At 48.2% G+C, this 19,530-nt stretch overlaps 1 pseudogene; it reads left to right on the forward strand.

Moving 5' to 3' along the window:
* The first annotated feature begins 6,483 nt into the window (after positions 1 to 6,483).
* Positions 6,484 to 18,287, forward strand: LOC133100666 (keratin, type II cytoskeletal 72-like; annotated as a pseudogene).
* Positions 18,288 to 19,530: the final 1,243 nt, after the last annotated feature.

Here is a 19,530-nt window from a genome sequence, read left to right on the forward strand (position 1 = left end):
TACTTTAGATATACAGGTAAAAAATGTATGCATCATCTGTATGCTCAAAACTAAAAAATAGTGATGAAAAAAATCAAAGAAGACCTAAACAGATGGAGAGATACACCATGTTCATGGATTGGAAGACTCATATAACTGGCCCTCCCTATCCTCAGCTTCCACATTTGTGGTTTGTTGAATCTGCAAATGTGGAACCTGAAGGCACAGAGGGCTGACTGTAAGGAACTTGAGCATCCTCAGATCTTGGTATCCCCTGCTGACCTGGAAGCAATCCTCTGTGGATACAGAGGGAGGACTGTATTGTTAGGATGTTAATTCTTCCCAAATTAATCTATATGTTTGATGAAATCCCAATCAAAATCACAGTAAGAATCTTTTTTGGTAGAAATTGATGAGATTATTCAAAATGTACACAGAAATGCAAGGTACTTGAAGTAACCAAAAAAAATTTTTGAAAAAAAAAATGTGGGAGGACTCAGACTACTTGATTTCAAGACTTTTTGTAGTAACCCATACAGTGTGGTGGTGGGTAAGGTATAGACATGTAGATTGATGACACAGAATAGAGAGTCAGAAATAGACTATAAACATTCTTAAAAACAAACAAACAAACCATGAAAGAATTCTTTGTGACCTTGGGTTAGGCAAAGATTTCTTAGCTACAACACCAAGATCATGAGCTGTAAGAGCAAATGAAGTTTAAAAAATTAAACTTCATCAAGATTAAAAACTTTTCTGTGAAAGACACTGTAAAAAGAATTTTAAAAAAAAGAAGCCACAGTCTGGGAGAAAATATTTGCAAAACACATATCTGATAAACAACTTGTAGCTAGAATATATAAAGAATTCTCAAAACTCAGTAATAAGAAAAAAAACAAATCAATGAAAATGGGCAAAAGATTTGAACACACTTCTTCAGAGAAGAGACAAAGATGATAAATAAGCACATGAAAAGATGCTCAACAGCATAAGTCGCTAGGGAAATGCAAATTGAAGGCACAGCAGTGAGATACCACTCCAACCTATTAGAAGCAAGCAAGCAAACAAACAAACAATATCAAGTGCTGGAGAGGATGTGGAGCAACTGGAACTCACACATTGCTGTTGGAAATGCATATTGTACAGATACTTTTGAAAACAATTTGGCATGTTGTTATGAAGTTCAGTATACACTTACCAGAGGACCTAGAACATCCACTTCTAGGCAAAGTGACTGTATGGCTTTTCATTTCCACCAAGAATGTATGAGAGTTTTGGTTGCTCCACCTTCTCTCCAACAATAGGGATTGTCAGTCTTTGTCATTCTAATGGCTGTTTTTGCTATCTCATTGTCGTTTTAGTAACATTTCTCTGATGGCTAGTGATGTTCAACATCTTTTCTTGTGAGTATTGGCCATTTGTAGATCTTTTGGGAAGGGTCTGTTCAGATCTTGTGCAGATTTTTATTGGGCAGCTTGACCTATTCTTGAGTTGCAGGAGTTCTTTATGTATTTTGGATAACAGTCCTTTGTCAAATATATGCCTTGTGAATATTTTCTCCCAGTGTGTGGCTTATCTTTATTTTTTTTTTAATGACATCTTACAAAGAGCAAAAGTTTTTAATGTTGATGAATTCCAATTGATCAATATTTTAAAATATTTTGGGTTTTTGGTGTCCTAAGAAATCTTTGTCTACCTAATGGTCACAAATATTTTCTGTTGAATGAAAGCCTAAGAAGGAAGAGAAAAAAATAGAGAGGGTTGCACAGTCATGTTCTGCCTCTTCCTGGGAACCCACAGTCTCTCTTCTTGTCATTTTGTCATAGTTAATCTCTTCAGCCTGACCTGGCCTCTCACCTTTGTCTCACTCTTACCCTTTTAGTTTTCTTTGACCCACCTCAGACCCTCTCTTTCCCAACCCTCATGTCTAGCGGAGCCAGGCTGGTCTAGTGAGGTCCCCCAGTGTCTCTGTAAAGACCACCCTCTGTCTCTGCTCCCTTCTTCCTCCAAAGCCTGCTCAAAATTCACCACCTCCCAACAGGGCTTCCAATCCAAGTCTCCTCAGTGTTTAAGGATTCAATATCTGATTCAATTCAACATTTATGCATTGAGTCTGGAATTAGTCAGCCTTGGTTCAAATCCTGCCTTAACTAGTTGGATCCTACTTAACTAGTTGGATCATTTGGGCAAAGTACTTAATCTTTTGCATCTTAATTTCCATTTCTAAAAAATGAAGATAATAAGAATATCTACCTCATAGTGCTGCTGTGAGGATTAAATGAGATTGCCACTAGGAAAAAATGGGGGCTCCTTGTTTAAGTAGCAAGGGAAGGTGTCATTATCACCCCATTTGACAGGTGACCAAATTGAGATTGAAAAACCCACGGCCATAAAACTAAGAAGTATTGGAGCTGGAATGAAAAATCAAGGCTCTGATCTTGCATCCCACATCATTTCCACTCTCAGTGATCAGATTAGGGGTGTTCATATAGTGGGTGGGGCCTGCAACTGAGGCTTGCCTGAGCAGGGAGGGTACAGGATTATTGGGTGGGGGAGATATCTTGGCTTCTTGGCCTGAGTCCAGAGAAGGAGACCAACTAAGAGAGGTGACTGAGCCCTGCCAGTGCACGTGTGTGCAGGTATGTGGAGTGACTCCTGCAAGGCCTGCAGCTTCAGGGGAAGGAGGAGGAGTAAGGGTTCAAGATGGGACCACTAGTCAGTGTGATAACCTGCATTGCCCTGGCCTGGGTGAAAAGTAGTGAGAGGAGCCCAAGTCTAGAATATGCCCTCAGGCAGCTGCCCTCATAGTTACAGAGTGATGGAAAGAAGGGATCATGGTCCTTGATCTGCCTGAGTGTTTTCTAAAGGAAGGGCTGCTTCACTTCCCTGCAGAGGAGTTTGGTGCCTTACAGGGCTTGGTTGCTTCTATTATAAAAGTAATACCTGCTCATTATTTCAAACGTGGAAAAATAGAAAGATGAAAAAATTTAAAATCAACAATTACATAAATATCATTATATATATAATATTTGGAACATATTTTTCTAAAGTAACTTTAGTAAGTTTAAAAAATATAAATATATATACATACAGCTATGCTCATACTATATCTCTAATCTTACTCCAGGCCTTCTTCTTTTTTTTTAACATTTTTATTTTTTCTTTATTTTTTTGGCTGCGTTGGGTCTTCATTGCCGTGCGCGGGCTTCTCATTGCGGTGGCTTCTCTTGTTGCGGAGCATGGGCTCTAGGCGCACGGGCTTCAGTAGTTGTGGCTCCTGGGCTCTAGAGCACAGGCTCAGTAGTTGTGGCACACGGGCTTAGTTGCTCCAAGGCATGTGGGATCTTCCCGGACTAGGGCTCGAACCCGTGTCCCTTGCACTGGCAGGCGGATTCTGAACCACTGCACCACCAGGGAAGTCCTAGGCACTCTTCTTGACATCGGTACAAAAAGGTGGCCAAGACCTCTGTCTACTGGGAAGGCGGGCAAGCGACCATGTGATCGGAGTATAGTGAAGTAAGTGTAGTCTCGGGGAAGTGCGTGTCAGGAGCAAGGTGCCAGACTAGGAGCATGGGGAGACCTCTTTGATGTCGAGCCCTGGAAGCTGAAAGCTAAAGATGAGTTAGCCAGGGGGAGGGGAGTGTTATACATAGAGGTGCTGTATCCCCTGTGACTGGAGCCAAGTACGCAGTCGGAGGTCAATAAATACAGGCTGATAGATGAAAAGGAGGTTGACAAGAGCTTGGCTTTTTGGGCTTTTTCAAGGAAGTGAGGTCTGGTGGAACTTGGAGGGAGAAGTGGTGGGAGAGGTGGGTGAGGCCAGATCCTGAGAGGCTTTCTGGGTAGATTGACTGACTTGTTCTGTTTTCCTGGGATATTCCTGGTTTTAATGCCGAAACTTCCAGGTCCTGAGAGCCCACTCAGTCCCAAAAAGATTTGGACTCCATTGCGCAGTTTAAGCAGTGGAGTGTGATAGGGATGAGAGTGCTTATCTAGCAGACAGAGTGCGCCCAAGCCTGTTGCTTGTCCCCCCATATCTTTTCTCCTCTTCTTCTACAGAAACAGATATTGTGGATGAGCACATGGCCACCCACCTAAAGACGACATTTCCAAGCCTCCTTTGCAAATAACTGTGGCCATGAAACAGCTCTGGACAATGGAATGTGAGCAGAAATCATATGCTCCTGACTGTGCCCTTAAAAGGCAGAGCCCGGGGCTTCCCTGGTGGTGCAGTAGTTAAGAATCCGTCTGCCAAGGCAGGGGACACGGGTTTGATCCCTCGTCCGGGAAGATCCCACATGCCGCGGAGCAACTAAGCCCATGCGCCACAACTACTGAGCCTGTGCTCTAGAGCCCGCAAGCCACAACTACGGAAGCCCGCGCGCCTAGAGCCCGTGCTCCTCAACAAGGGAAGCCACCGCAATGAGAAGCCCGCGCACCGCAACGAAGAGTAGCCCCCGCTCCCCACAACTAGAGAAAGCCCGCGCACAGCAACTGAAGACCCAACACAGCCAAAAATAAATAAATAAATTAAAAACAAACAAAAAAAAGGACTAGAGTATGGAAAACTCCAAATCTTAAAAAAAAAAAAAAAGCTTCCCTTTGAAAGACAGTTCTATGTAAGTTTCTCCTGTTTCAATTTAAATCCTTCTCTAACTTTTCTATTCTCAGTGGCCAGAACTAATAAACTCTTTTTTGGGCTTATAGGGGAAAAAAAAAAACTGGCTAAAATCGTGGGAGAGAGGGAGAAATCTCATGAAATAATGTAAAGCACAATCTTGAGTTTCTCGAAGGGCCTGCTGGTCACCTAGCTACACTGACACTGGCCCTCCCCTCTCCAGAGAGAATGGACTATAGCATCTCCTCTTAGGCAGCACAGAGAGCCCACCCGCTTCCTCCCACCAGGACACCCCAGACTCCTCTATCTATTCATCTGTGGCTGGCACCATCTCCATCACTCACAGATGTCCCCACAGCCTTGTTCCCTGTGAGGTAAACACCTTGGCTGTTCTTATGCTCTGTGATTGGTTCAGTGGAGGCTGTGTCAGTCATTTACCCCCAGGCACCATGTGGCCAGCCCATTAGGGCCCCAAGGGAAGTCCAGGCTCCACGGAAGGACAGAAGGCACAGCATGAGCCTCATCTTGAGCTCCAGTCTGTTTCACCTTTGTCCTGAATGTCCCTGGTACCAAGGCCTAGGCTGAGCCCCAGGGGGAGCACAGAGGGAAGGGTTAATCCAGAGCGACCTGTCAATCTGATGGAGGAATGGGACAGAATCCCAGGACTCAAACAGACTGAGATATAAGAGTGATGAAATAGAACCCCATCTGGATGCCAGAGGAGCAGGAAGGGGCTGTTTCTAAGGGAAGAGAAGAATTGAAGGCAACTTAAGTTGGAGAAAAGGAAACTGGGTTAGATCGAAGAGAGATGCTCCTGAGCTTATATGGAATCAGGTTCTAAAATCGAGTTCTTAATTTCAGAAAGGAAGAGTCTTCCTTGGCCTTTCTTGACCTGTTGCTGATAGTCCGTCACATTTTGATCCAGAATCAGACTCCAGGGCAGCAAACGTCCTGACCAGAGGTTCCTTGATTGGACGAATGATCCTCTTCTGCTATTAAAAAAACAAAACAGGACAAAACATAAAACCCAAACAAACCAAAAACCCCCAAAACAAAACAACAGCAACAAAAACAACCCCAAAACCTCAGGAAAGACCATCTTAATCTTTCCTGTGCCATCTCCCCAGGCCACCTTCTTCCCACTATCCTAGCTAGTAGCTCCCCAACTCTTGTTCTAGAAATGCTTTTCTTGAGAAAGCTTTTAGCTGTGTCCCAAAATCACCTGCCAGCACTTGTGACCAGAGCTCTCACTGGCTTTATCTGTTACTGTGTCCGGTCTCCCAGACTGAGAAGTCCCTGCAAATGGACCAGAAGTTTCTGCCCTTGGAACTTCCAGTGCAGGCCAGAGCCAGCTTCATCCAGAGGCCTGGGGAAGCAGCAGGGGACAGGCTAAGGATGATTCTCTGGAATATTCTTGACCCTGTTCATGTCCTTCTGAAGCAGAACCCGCCTGGACATCTGCTCCCCCTGTTACCACGGCCCCTCCCCTACCCAGAGAGGCCAGACCTACTGAAAGCTTCCACTGGAGATCTTGGCAGTGATAGCCCCAGTGATTGCAGGGCAGCAAGGGGAGATAAAGTAGCCAAATTACTATAATACAGGAGGCAAGCAAAGCAAATGCAGGGTTCTGGGCCATTTTATAGGGGATTCATGGGGAGTTCAGGGAGGAAGAGACAAAAATCTCAGAGGGGAGATGGTAATTTCCTAAATGGAGAACCAAGAGGCCCCATGTGGCCTAAAAGATGCTCCGACCTACAAATTAAGCGGACTCCGAAGACCCGCGCTCCGGCTATTTAGGGGCCGGGCGGGGAAGGAAAGCCCGGCCGCTCTGCGCCGTTTCCTGTCTCCCGCACCGCCCAGCAGCCTGTGACCTCGACCTCCCAGCCATGAGCTGCCAGCTGCACCTCTACCCCGGCAGGGAGCGCCTGGCCTTCAGCGGCCATCATTTCGGGCCGGGTCAGCAGCAGCTCCGTCTCGTTCCGGGCCGGCGTCAAGGGCGAGGCCGCCTTCGGCAGCAGGGGCCTCTTCAACCCCGGGAGCGGCCGGCGCCTGGCCCTGGGCACCGCGGTCGGGCGGGCTCCGTGCTGGGTCGCTGCTCGGTCACCGGCGGCGGCTGCCTGGGCGGCTTCGTGGGCACCGTCTTCGGCAGTGCCGGGCTGGGGCCCGCGTGTCCGTCCGTGTGCCCGCCCGGCGGCATCCCTCAAGTCGCCGTCAGTAAGAGCCTCCTGGCCCCCCTCAACGTGGAGCTGGACCCCGAGATCCAGAAGGTGCGTGCCCAGGAGCGGGAGCAGATCAAGGTGCTGAACAAGTTCACCTCCTTCATCGACAAGGTGGGTCCTGGTCTGCCTGTCCCTGCCTTGGTGACCAATGTACTCTGCCACTGCCACTGGCGTGGAAACTTGGGCGAGTTAGTTATCCTCGCTGAGCTTCCCTTTCCTCTCTGAAAAATGGGCACAAGAGTAGCTCTAACCCCATAGGGTTGTAATGAGGATGAATCAGATGTTTCTATGGTGCTTAGAACTGGGCCTGGCACACACACCCCGTAAAGGGGAACTTCACTCCTTCTTTGCAGGAAAAGACCCTGGGAAGGGAGGCGGTGTGTCAGGGGCAGGAGATGTGTGGAATGGGCCCTCTGAGGGCTCTCAATATCAGACAGAGAGACAGAGACGCAATTCCAGGACAGGGGCTGTCCCAGGATAGGATGCTTGGTGGATGGGAAAGACTTGGAAGGTAGGAAGTGGGATAAAGGTGTAAGCCAAGAAGGTTTCTAGAGGTGAGAGGAAAGGGCCAGAGCATTGAAGGGTGGGGCTGAGGGGAGAAGATTTGGAAGGAGGGCATGCCAAATTATGTGTGCGCCCAGAAATTGGGGCAACACGGAAGATGGCTCTGGAGATTCATAGGCAGTGACCCCAGTGAATGGGAGCAGACAAAGAATGGGCTTCTTTTGTCTCCACCTGGAAAGGTCTAGACCATGAGAGACAGGGGACATAATACTAATAATAGCTGACGTTCCTCAGTGCCTGGTTTTGTCCCAAGTGGTTCTTATTTATCAACGCACCACCCATGATTCAATGATCATTCTGCCTTGCAGATGAAGAACTAAGATAGAGGGAGGCTAAGAAATGTGCCCAGGTTAATAGAACAGACAACAGTAGTCTGTGTCCCTCACCACTGTGTTCAGTAACAGGAGTGAGGTAGTTGGAGGAGAGAGGGCAGGAGTGGAAGAAACAGCTAAGGTGATTGGTGAGAAGAGGAATGCTGGTGAGTAGCAGATGGCCTGAAGTTATTTAGTACAAAAATGTGAAATCTTCTGTCAAGTATGAAGGAAACTTGTAAAGGTGTGATCATCTGCTTCGAAAACCAAAGAAACAAACCGAGAGCAATTTAGGCTGCACAAAAGGAAGAACATGCGAACCACCAGAGTGACTTTCCAGTGCCATTCCCCAGTCACTGTTTCTCCCTGCCTCTCATTTCCCTTCACTCCAAAAACACCAGCATTTATAGCAAAAGAAGCTGCCTCAATCCATGGTAAGTCATGGTGGCAGATGATAGCATTGTTTACGCCCGCTTCCTGATTTCTTTTAAGACTGGATCTTATTCCTTGTCTTACAGACAAGATGGGCATGTACTCCTGGCTGAATCCACTCTCTGATGAATCTTGCTCTTTCCTGACCCCCACTCCAGGATGATGACATCTGATTTCTGGGGCCCTGTCCCCACTCTTGAAAGGCAAGAGCATTGTGGGGGAGGATTTGGGGCTATGACCACCTTTGGGTTCCAGGTGCGGTTCCTGGGGCAGCAGACCCAGGTGCTGGAGACCAAGTGGGAGCTGCTGCAGCAGCTGGACCCGATCAACTGTAGGAACAACCTGGAGGTCATCCTCGAGGGCTGCACCAGCAACCTGTGCAAGCAGCTGGAGACGCTGTCCGGGGACCGGGGGAGGCTGGACTTGGGGCTGAGGAACATGCAGGCTTTGGTGGAGGACTACAAAAAGAGGTGAGCGGAGAGGCAGAGAAACACCACCGGAGGGTCTTGATTACAGATGAGGTTGTGACTTGGAGCCAGCATTTTTGCCTTCTTGGTTGCTTTGCTGATACCATTGCTACTTCCTTTCCCATTAGGGAGGGAGAGAGATCCAGACAGGATGAGACTTAGGAAGAGAAAAGATCTACCCAAAATGGCGCTCCAAGTTGCCTAGGAAATGGTGTGCTCAATTTTTAACATTGGAAATGAAGGAATGGGGGGGAAGAGAATTGTCTCTAAACCAGATGGACAGCCCAAATGGCTTTGTAGCTCTTCCTGAGTGTGGTTTTCCATGGGAGTTCCCAGGACATGAGACATCCTTCCAATCCCAGAACCAATCTTAAAGCTAAGCAAAAATGAGTTTCTAAAAGTTTCTTTTTTCATGATGAGGCATCTCCATGCTGCTGAGTCCCACCATTAAAGAGAACAGTTGAGGGTATGCTTGGAACCAAAGGTTGTTTCTCCCTCCAAGGTGAGCCAGTGAGGAGAGAGTGATGCATCTAGGCTCAGTGTGACCTGATATTTTGGTGGTTTACTTCCAGGTGCCAGGATTTCTAGGGATAGATGATTTCTTCCATAATGGGGTGGAGATGGTCAGAACTGAGCTCTTTTTCTTGGTCCACATTCAATCTGCCTGTCCATCTCTATTCTGAAGTCCCCCAAAGCGGGACTCTGGCCTGAGCCCAGTATGGAGACCCTGAGGAAGGAGGTGATGTGGTCCCGGACTTCTGAAAGCACACAGATTGTGGGGACAGGCTTAAAGAACACCCCCAGAGAGCTCCCACTTTTTATATATGTGTACATACTCAAACACAACTTCCAAAACTTTAGCTCATTCAATTTATAGAAAACATCCACCATCTAGCTTAATTGGAAAAGCTAGCTTTCACTGTCAAACCAGAGAAATAAGAGTTGCTTTATCAGAAAAAGTCTGGCTTCATATCTAAATTCAAATAAAAGTATAAACATGCATTTTGGGGACTGTTTTAAAATCCACTCAGCAATAAACTAAGGATGACATCTTGTACAGTAGGTTATTGAAAACATTAAAGATTAAAGTGATATAGATTTAACATAATTAATACATCTATTTATGTTCTAAAACAATAAATCAATGTGTAATTTGTCATGGTTTAACTTTTAGTTATGCATGGTAATGTATTTTTTAAATTATAAGTTACTTATAAAGTCAGTAGTAATATAAAATACATTGTTTTCTTTGTAAATGTTGTATGTGTGTATTGAACGCTGGTGTTTGGTGTCTAGGAGTAAATAATGAAAAGTTATTTATAATGTATGAATGTCATTAATTTTGATAGCCATTATGATCAAACTTTTTCTGTGTATTTTATGAAACAGAAAGATATAAACTGCTAAAAGCGGACTGGTCTACAATCAGCATATACTTTTATTTCTGTTAATAGGATGAATATGATATGATAATGTAAGATAATATGAGATGAAACTGATTGTAATAGAAACAACTATTTCATAGCATAATTTGATAGAAAGAAGTTTTCAATTATCTTTTGAATAACACCCATAGAATCTGAGATAAATCATATAGACTATTTTCTGTGTTTTACCCAGTGTAACTAGAAAAATCTGGCAGTCTCAGAAAATGTTCCACTGTTTAAATGTTTTAAATAACCCATTTCACTAACCTGTACTTCTTCAGCCATCCAACAAAGCTTTTTATTTTTCTTGGCATCCAGTGACATGCCTTAGGAAGGAGTAAAAAGTGGAAAAGAACGGCTCATGTTAAAGTATATGAAAAAAAAACCATTTTCTAGCATAAATTATTTCTCTCCAATGCTCTATTTTGTTTGCAGTCACAAATGTCCTGGCATATGTTCTTTTTAAAAAATTCTTTTATTATTCTTTTTTAACAAATGGCTCCAGGGATAGGGGACAAGGGGAGGGGGAGGAGGGCAAGTGAGACCTCAGCCCCACAAAGCTTCCCCACCTACCCCTTTCCCCCTTATAAATTTATAATCTATATTCAAGTCCCGGGGGTGAGGGGCATGTAATATGTTCTTCGATAATAGTAAGGGATGGAATAGTGAGGTCTTTAAGTGAAATGATCAATATTCTTACCCTTCCAAGCTACAGTATGTGTATTAAGAATATCCCATTCCCATCCAAACACCCTATTTCCAAGACCTTGCTTCACCTGTATAAGAAACAGGCATAATATACAGCACAAAGGTGGGGATAGTGTTTCATTTGGTTCCTGGGAGGTTTTGCACAGGGCTAAGGCATGTACTAAGGTGCCAGCTGGCAGAGTGGGGACGGAGTCTTTCTGTTGTCACAAGGGAGGTGGGACGGCGGAACCTGCCCGACGCTTCTGCCTCCATCACAGGTGCATTCCCTGGCAGATACATTTTAGGGTAGCCTGCCTGTGAACGAAGGAGCTGGACATTGATTCCTTTAAACGTGTGCTTGTCATATCCCCTTTAGGAAGGCTCTGCGTGCCCTGGGGGTACATGAAGCCCAGGTTGTGGACCAATGCCCTGCAGCTTCTGGCACAGAGGTGATAGCTAACTGCTCAGTGAGCATTTGCAGAATGGACCTATCCCAGTGGTGATGCTGTCTCCTTTCTCTTGCCCCACGCAGGTACGAGGTGGAGATTAACAGACGCCCAGCTGCTGAGAATGAGTTTGTGGTGCTCAAGAAGGTAAGGGGGGCAGGGAGGGCTGGAAGAAGCCTAGGGGCTCCCTGAGCACCTGGCACAGTGATGTTTACAGGCTGAGGAAAGGGCCCTTTTGGGTCACTTAGTCCCTAGTACAGAGGCAGCTGGGATTCTAATTTCCCGCTCCTCTCTCCAAGTCCCTTGCCTGGGATGCGTGCTCCTCCCAGAACCTGCCAGCTTTAAATCCAGGTGCAGCCGTGGCCCTGCACATTGGTTGGTTTGCTCTCAGGGACTGGGCCTCCCTGTGAAGCACGGGGTGAGGGGAGAGAGCAGGGAACCTGTGGCTCCTTGTGGCAAGAGGGAGGGTAGGGGGAGGCAGCTGGCCCCTCTCTGTGTTCCCCAGGGTGTGAACGCTGCCTGCATGAACAAGGTCGAGCTCCAGGCCAAGGTGGACTCCTTGACAGATGATATCAAGTTCTTCAAGTGCCTCTATGAAGGGGTAAGGACCCCGCTGACCTCTTTTGTGTGGTCTGCTCCTCTTACGAGTGGCTCTGGCCCTTGGCCTGGATGGTTTCATGGACCAAAGGTTGGCAGAAAGGCCTTTGGACTCAGTGCAGCTGACATTTGCTGAGGCCCTACTATGTGCTGACCAGTGAGGTAGGCTTTGAGAAGACCATGATGGAGGAGAAACGATTCCTGTTCTCCAGGAATCCACAGTCTGGCAGGGAAAAAGCATGTACGTGAGCTTTGGGAGAGCAGAGGAGGAAAGGGTGAATTCTGCCTGAGCTGTCGGTGAAGGTTCCTGGAGAAAGATGAGTAAGATTTCCGCAGGTGCTGGGAAGGGCACGATGCTCCAGCCTGAAGGAGCAGAACGAGGGGAGATCTGGAGGCCCAAGCTGTGCTAAAGCATGAGGGGCCCAGAGAAGGGGGGTCGTCCATGAGTCCTTAGAGGACTCTGAGTGCCATGTAAGGAGTTCAGACTGATTCCACGGGTGAAGGGTGGCCGTTGGTGCGGAGAATGGAATAGGGTGGGAGCAGTCCTGCGTGTATGATAGAACGGGCAGTCCCACGCTGGCGCTGAAAGCTCCACGCGTTCGTCTCACGCCCACAGGCACTGGCACTGCAGGACTCCGCTGAAGGCCGAGCTCAAATGCCGAGGAAGGGCAGGAAGGGGCAGCGGGGGATTTACCAGGGAGGATCAAGAGAAGGGCCCCCCTCATGGGAAGCCTTTAACTAACTCCCCTCCCCTAAGTGTCCTCCAGGAGATCCCTCAGGTCCAGTCCCACATCAGTGACATGTCCGTCATCCTGTCCATAGACAGCAACCGGGACCTGGATCTGGACAGCATCATCACCCAGGTCCGCGCCCAGGACGAGCTCATCGCCCTGGAGAGCAAGGGCGAGGCCGAGGCGCTGTACCAGACCAAGCTGAGCTGAGTGCCAGGTGTGCCATGGCCCAGTGACCACAGCTGCCCCCCTGTCATCATGCATGCATGCGTGTATGTGTATGTGTGTGTGTGTGTGTGCATGCACGTGTATTGGGGCTGGGCAGAGGCTTCCTTAATCTTGGAGTTGGGCTTTTTGAAAATGCCTTCCTGTGGTCCAGAGAGATCAACCACAGTCTTGGCAGGTGTTGGGGATATGGTTTAGCCCTTCCCCTGCCATGGCCCTTGCTGAGAGCTGAGGCCACAGTAGCCACAACCTCAATAAGATTCTGACACCGTTTCTGTGCATAATCCACTACCTCAGCTTTTCTTCTGTTTCCAACTTTGTCAAAATGAGGACAGGGAATTTAAATTCCATCACGTCTCTCATGTTTGAGAATCCGAGGATCCTGTTGAACTGGGGCCGGGCCTTCCTATCCAGCAGGAAAGGGTTGTCTTTCTCCCCCTCCCTTTCCCCGCTTCCCTCCTTCTCTTGTGCCCGCACTGCTTGCATAATGAGAACGGTATGTGGTTCCCCTCCCCATTCCCGAACACCCTTAAGGGCTGAGTTCTCAACTGTCCTGTGCTCCTCGTCTCTCGTCCCCCAACCTCAGATCCAGGAGCTGCAGGTCACAGCGGGCCAGCATGGGGATGACCTCAAACTCACCAAGGCTGAGATCTCCGATCTCAACCGATGGATCCAGAGAATCTGATTGGAGATAGGGAACGTAAAGAAGCAGGTGGGTTCTATGAAAGGAGTCAGCTAACAGCACCTATTGGTTTGAGACCAATTTTGGTTTGGTACAATCAGTACGAGACCAATTATGAAAAAAGGGTAAAACAAGGTCCCTCTTTCGGGAGAGAACAGTCAGAATCCATATGGAAGGATGAAGCATCCCTCGCTGGGCATCACGCTCCCTAAGTGCTGTAGGGCTCCCAAGGGGCTCTGGCTGAATGAGGACCCGAGTGAGGCTTCCTGCAGGAGGTGGGATTACACTGGGATGGGAGGCAGAAAGGAGAGGGAAAGGGTCCGGTGAAGGAGCCCGCAGGAGCAGTGGATGTGAGGTCGGCATGTGCGTGACCTGTGTGCTGGGATGAGAGGTGCCCTCCCCGAGCAGAAGGTCCATGATGGGTGGGTGGCAGAGAGCAGGACACCCCCGGGTAGGAAGGGGTGGCTTATGGGTGGTCTTCAAAGTTGGGCAATGGAGTTTAGACCCGATGCAGTGGGTGAGAGGGTTTGGAAAATTCACATGATGAATCCGTGCTGGAGGAAGGAGAGTCAGCAGTGGATTTTAGAAAAGAGTGGGGAAGGAAGACCCTCCCACACTAAACGTGGCCCAGGGCTCTGCTCTGTGTTTGCCCTTCTCTGTGGTTGTGCTGTGGGCACACTACACTGAGTGCTGCCCATAAGAGCACTCCACGGGGCCACGCTTGTGATTCCAAAGCAAGCAAACCCACGCCACGAGTTTCCCAGAGTTTGTGAAGGTTGGTGCAAGGATTTAAGGTCTTAGCTTCCTGGGCAAGTCAAGTCCCCCATCTCCTTGTCCTCCCATGCCCTGCACGTGCGTGTGCGTGCGTGCACACACACACACATACACACACATACACACACCCTCCTTGGTGCAGTAGGCTCATGGCAGTGGAAAGAGAAAAGATGGATTAATTAAGAACTTATGGTGTTTTTACTTAATCAAGTTCTGCATAAAAGAACGAAAAACACAAGTTGTTTGAAGCTACCTTCAGTACCCAATTACAATATTTATCTGATAAAATGCTCCATGTTCACGGTTGGGTGAACTTATTACCAGAAAGTGACTTTTTGTGATGAAAAAGCCACCGTGCTTTGGAGGTCAGGGGACATGTCCTCCTCAGGGAGCTGGCGGGGGTCACCTCAATGCTTGGTCCCCAGGGCGGCTCCTCTTGAGGGCTCCTGCTTTCCTGCCCTTTTGGCTTCTCCACCAAAGAAGCCTACAGTTTCACATGCAGACTCTGCATTCAGTGGCTCCAGAATCCAGGTGCTAATTGTTTCAAAGGAACCAAAAATTCAGGTCCTCCTCTCAACTCACGCTGCATTCACAAGACCCAAGCTTCTGGAGTCCCCTACGTCCACCTGCAGGATCTCAGTCAGTGAAAAAGAACAGAGGACAGTTTGGTCAAATTCTAGTCTTACGTTTATTGCCATCCCCCTAAATAATTAGGTCTCCACAGACCCAAGGATGGCGGATGCTTTTCCCTGGTTAGGCAGCTGGGTCCTAGGTGTTTCTACTGAGGCTGTGAATCACTCACCCAAAACACTGTGGGTGCTTGCACGGCTGGGGGCCTGCCTGGCAGAGGAGGGTGGTGCCAGCTGGATAACAGTCAAAAATTCCATCTGGCCTCAGGACCAGCTGTTCTCCTTGGGGTGAAGCAAATTTGACTCCAGAAGAAGGGGACACACCAGAAGAAGAAGCCAGATACTTAGATCCCACCAAAGCCTTAGCCCAGTGACCGGAACACACACCCAAGACTAAAGGCTCAAGGATCACCCTCCCTCTGCCCAGCTTTCATGTGGATGCAGTGCTGAGCCCCACCAGCAGTTTGCTTCCGCAAGTAACACCTAACAGTGAATGTTTGTGAACATGTAAAACCTGTTAGTTATGCAAAAGTGTCATTTAAGGCTGTTGCCTCGTAGCATGATTCTCTGTGGAATTTTGGAGGCCAGATTCTCAGTGGGGTAGGTTTATTGGATAGACATTTTATTAATAGGAACTTAATTGGTCCCCAATTTTTTCATAATTTATAGTATCTCCCAAGACAACCTTTACACTGTGGGGCAGAATTAAGGCCAGTCACCCAGAGACTTTGCAGGGTTGGCATTAGAATCTTACAGCCAGTGTTACAGACCAGGAGGGAGAGGGTGGGACCATGTGCGCAGGTGGCCACCTTCTCAGTGCCCTTCCCCTCCTGTCTCCCAAGGTAAGGACACTCCAGGACACTCCACCTTCACATGCCATGGCATGAGCTGGAGTGAACTGTGCCTGGAGTTGGGGGGAAGGACAGATTCACCTCTGATGATGTCCAAAGACGGGGGAACCAGGAGGATCTCAAAACATTTACTATCAGTCAGGACCAAATGAGGGGAGGTCTTCTGAGCAGGATCTCAGAGCTGCACTCTGACCCAAAGCATTAAATCCATTTGCCCCTCGGTGCTCCAACCTGGAGATGGCCATTGCCAACACTGAGCAGTGGGGTGACTGTGCCCTGAAGGACACCCAGGCCAAGCTGGATGAGCTGGAGGCCGCCCTGCTCCAGTCCAAGCAGGAGGTGGCCCGGATGCTGCGAGAGTACCAGGAGCTGGCCCTGGATGAGCACAAAGCTGGCCCTGGACGTGGAGATTGCCACCTACTGCAAGCTGCTGGAGGGCGAGGAGTGCAGGTGAGGGGTGGATACCTTTTGTCTGGAGCATTATCTCTGTGCTTTAGTAGGAAGGTTGAAGGCAAACAGTTTGGTTTTGTTCAGGCCCTACTGAGGTAAAACTCTATAAAGAGTGGTCTTGACATGGTGCAGTAGGACAGACCAGAGTTAGACAGCAAGAAGGACTGGATTGTAAACATCCCAAAGAGGTGATAGAGGAGGAATTAGAGAAATTGAGAAATAGAGCATCCCTAGCCCTTCATGATGCATTCTTAAGGTGGGGGGAGGGGACAAGATGGTCTCCAAGAGTCATCTAGGCTCAAGGTTGCTCTGGCAAAGCCTGAGGCCCAGTGAGGATGTGAGCTCACTCCTCTTAATTGTCTAAGACCAATGACATAACTGGCCGGAAGCGGGGGCACAATTATCCCACACATCAGATAATCCCAAAGCCACTTTGATGGAGAGCTTACTCCTTGCAGCAGATTTTCCATTTTAGTTCTCTGTTTTTGAGAGGTTCCACTAGGGTGTTTGGGAAGAGAGGAGGCTGGGATGTGCTGGAAGGTGGCATGTCTGAGAGGAGAGGCTGATTCAGAGAGGTGACTCCTTGGGTCAAAGGGGAGATGGTTTATGGAGGGTTTATCTGCTTTTTTCTCCCTCTTCAGGATGTCTGGTGAATATCCAAATTCCGTGAGCATCTGTAAGTATCCGCAGGACCTGGTTCTGCCCTTGGTCACCTACCAGAAGTCTAAGTCCCTCTACTTCCATGACACCAAAGAAAATTCAGAATAACAGAATAACAGAGTGGGTTCAGGGGAGACTTAGGGGCACAAAAAGGGAGCTGGCTTTAGTAACCAGGAGAAAAATAATATCATGAAATACAAAAGCATTATCTGTAGAGAGATTAAATGATATCTAACAGCATATAATCCCAAAGTCTACTGTAAGAATGAGGCTTAATGGCTACATTCCATTTCTTTGAGGCCAGTCCATAATAAAGGCCCTAGATTGAAATAAGGATTGAGGGGAGCCTGAAAGGCTGAATGATTAAAAAAGCAGAAATAACCTCCTCTAGATTTAAAAGCTAGAGAGAGTACAGGGTTCTACTGTGGGATACTTCCAGCAGCCCCTTTCTTAATTTATTTTATTAATTAATTTATTTTTGGCTGTGTTGGGTCTTCGTTTCTGTGCGAGCGCTTTCTCTAGTTGTGGCAAGCGGGGGCCACTCTTCATCACGGTGCGCGGGCCTCTCACTATCGTGGCCTCTCTTGTTGCGGAGCACAGGCTCCAGACGCGCAGGCTCAGTAGTTGTGGCTCACGGGCCTAGTTGCTCCGCGGCATGTGGGATCTTCCCAGACCAGGGCTCGAACCCGTGTCCCCTGCATTGGCAGGCAGATTCTCAACCACTGCACCACCAGGGAAGCCCCAGCAGCCCCTTTCTTTAGCAGCAGCATCAGAAGGCCTCCTTGAAGTGCCTTTCTTCATCTGGTCCTACCCAGAGAGAAATTCACTGATAGAGATTACTTGTGCTTATAGTCTGATATTGATAGATGACGCAGACTAATTAGGAAAAGGTCAAACTCATGGGGCCAAGTACATGAAAGACGATCAGTGCTGATGAAAATCTCTTAGTAAACTAAAACTACACAATGGAGAATGGGTCTCCACATGAAGCCACCCTAGTGGAGAGAACTAAGGGAGTGGTCAGGATGCCCCAGGAGGCTCACCGGGCTGGGTCTTCTCTTGCCTGTGGCAGCCGTCATCAGCAACACCAGCGCTGGGGCAGGAGGGGCTGGCTTCAGCGTGGGCTTTGGCACCTCGAGCAGTTACAGCTGCAAACCCTCGGCGGTGGATGTCAAAACCAAAGGTAGAAATTGTTTTCAGATTGTCTATACTCTTTTGCATTTCTACCAGTAATGTATGGGATTTCCAGTCTCTCTGCATCCTCAGAAGCATTTGATATTTTTATTTTAGCCATTCTAACAGGTTATATAATGGTATCTTGTGGCTTTAATTTCCATTTCACTGATGGCTAATGATGATGAACATCTTTTTATGTGCTTATTTGTCACCCATATATTTTCTTTGGTTAAACATTTGTTCAATCCTTTAAAAAAAAACAACAACAAAAAAAGCCAAAGGCAGCTGTGGCAGTGAGTTCAAGGATCTCCCTGCCAGAAACCTCAGGCAGCAGATGTGCAACCAAAAAGGCCTCGAGATGAAGGGCAAGTGAAGGCTGGCTCTGTGAGCAGAAAGCTGCAGACCCCATCCATCTCCTCCCTGTGTCCTCATCTCCTCCCGCAGGTCCCCTTCCCAAGTCACGAAATGCTTCCTCCGGAACCACAATCCCAGTCCCATCCCCCCTCCCTGTTGTCCTCAGCAGGGCAATGCTCTGATGCAGGAAGTCCAGCCATGGGCTCTCTCGGTGACCTTCTCCTTGGTCACCTTTCACTGGGTCACTGCCCCAAATGCAGAGATAACACACATACCCGGGATGCTTCCCTGCGACCAGGGGAAAGCCCATCTGTCCCCGTGCCTTTCTGGGCCTTCACAGCCAAGGGGCTCTCATTGTCCTCTGATTGGGATTGTGTCCAGGTCTCTGCTTCCCCCACAATAAACGATCGATATCATTTGATTCTGAGTGTTGAATATGTTGCCTGGGATGTCGACATCTGAGTTGCCCTGAACAGTTTTTCTTGGTCCAGCTCTTTCTTCCTTCTGGGTCTCTGCCCTGACACGGATCTTTGCCGTCTGGTCCTGGCCAGGTAGGCTTTGGGTGAGAGGTGCTCCTTATAAACAGCAGAGATTTGTTACTGATGCGCCTCTGGGCAGGCTTGGGGCTTCCCGTGCACTGGGGCACCTATTCCACACAATGGCCCTGCCAGATGGGCACAGTCACCACCCCCCCGCCATTATAAAGAGGCTCAGGCCTCTGTGATCAAGGAACCAAATCGCCCCCAGACTGTCAGGCGTTCGAGCTTCAGCGCGGCTTCCTGCTGCACTTCTCAAAAGCTCCCACAGTGTCCCCCGCAACTGCCTCTTGTTGCCGGAGAGTCACTCCTTTCCTCCTCACTCTCCTGCCAACCCACCCCCAGTCCTACTCCCCCACTCCAGCCCTGCTTTCCTCTTCTTCCAGCCGATTCGTTATCACCCTCACATTTGAGGCCAGCACGCCCACCTGCTTATGGATGCATCTGTATCTACAGTGTCCACAAAGCAGTGGCTCACTAGACAGAGCTTTGGTGAGCCCAGCATTGTCAGGCACTGGGAATAGTGGAGTCAGCAAATGGGTGCACAGAGCCTGTCCTCAGAGAACTCACAGTCTGGCGGGGAGAATAAAAATCAGCAACTAACAAACGCAGGATACGTTGTCAGGCAGTGACGACTGCTGTGAAGAAAAATTAAGTGGAATAAGAAGGGTGCCCTTTGAAGCACATGTGTGTTTCCGTTAGTGTTCTCTCAGAA

The sequence above is a fragment of the Eubalaena glacialis genome, chromosome 11 (genome assembly GCF_028564815.1).
Source record: "Eubalaena glacialis isolate mEubGla1 chromosome 11, mEubGla1.1.hap2.+ XY, whole genome shotgun sequence".
Lineage (NCBI taxonomy): Eukaryota > Metazoa > Chordata > Mammalia > Artiodactyla > Balaenidae > Eubalaena > Eubalaena glacialis.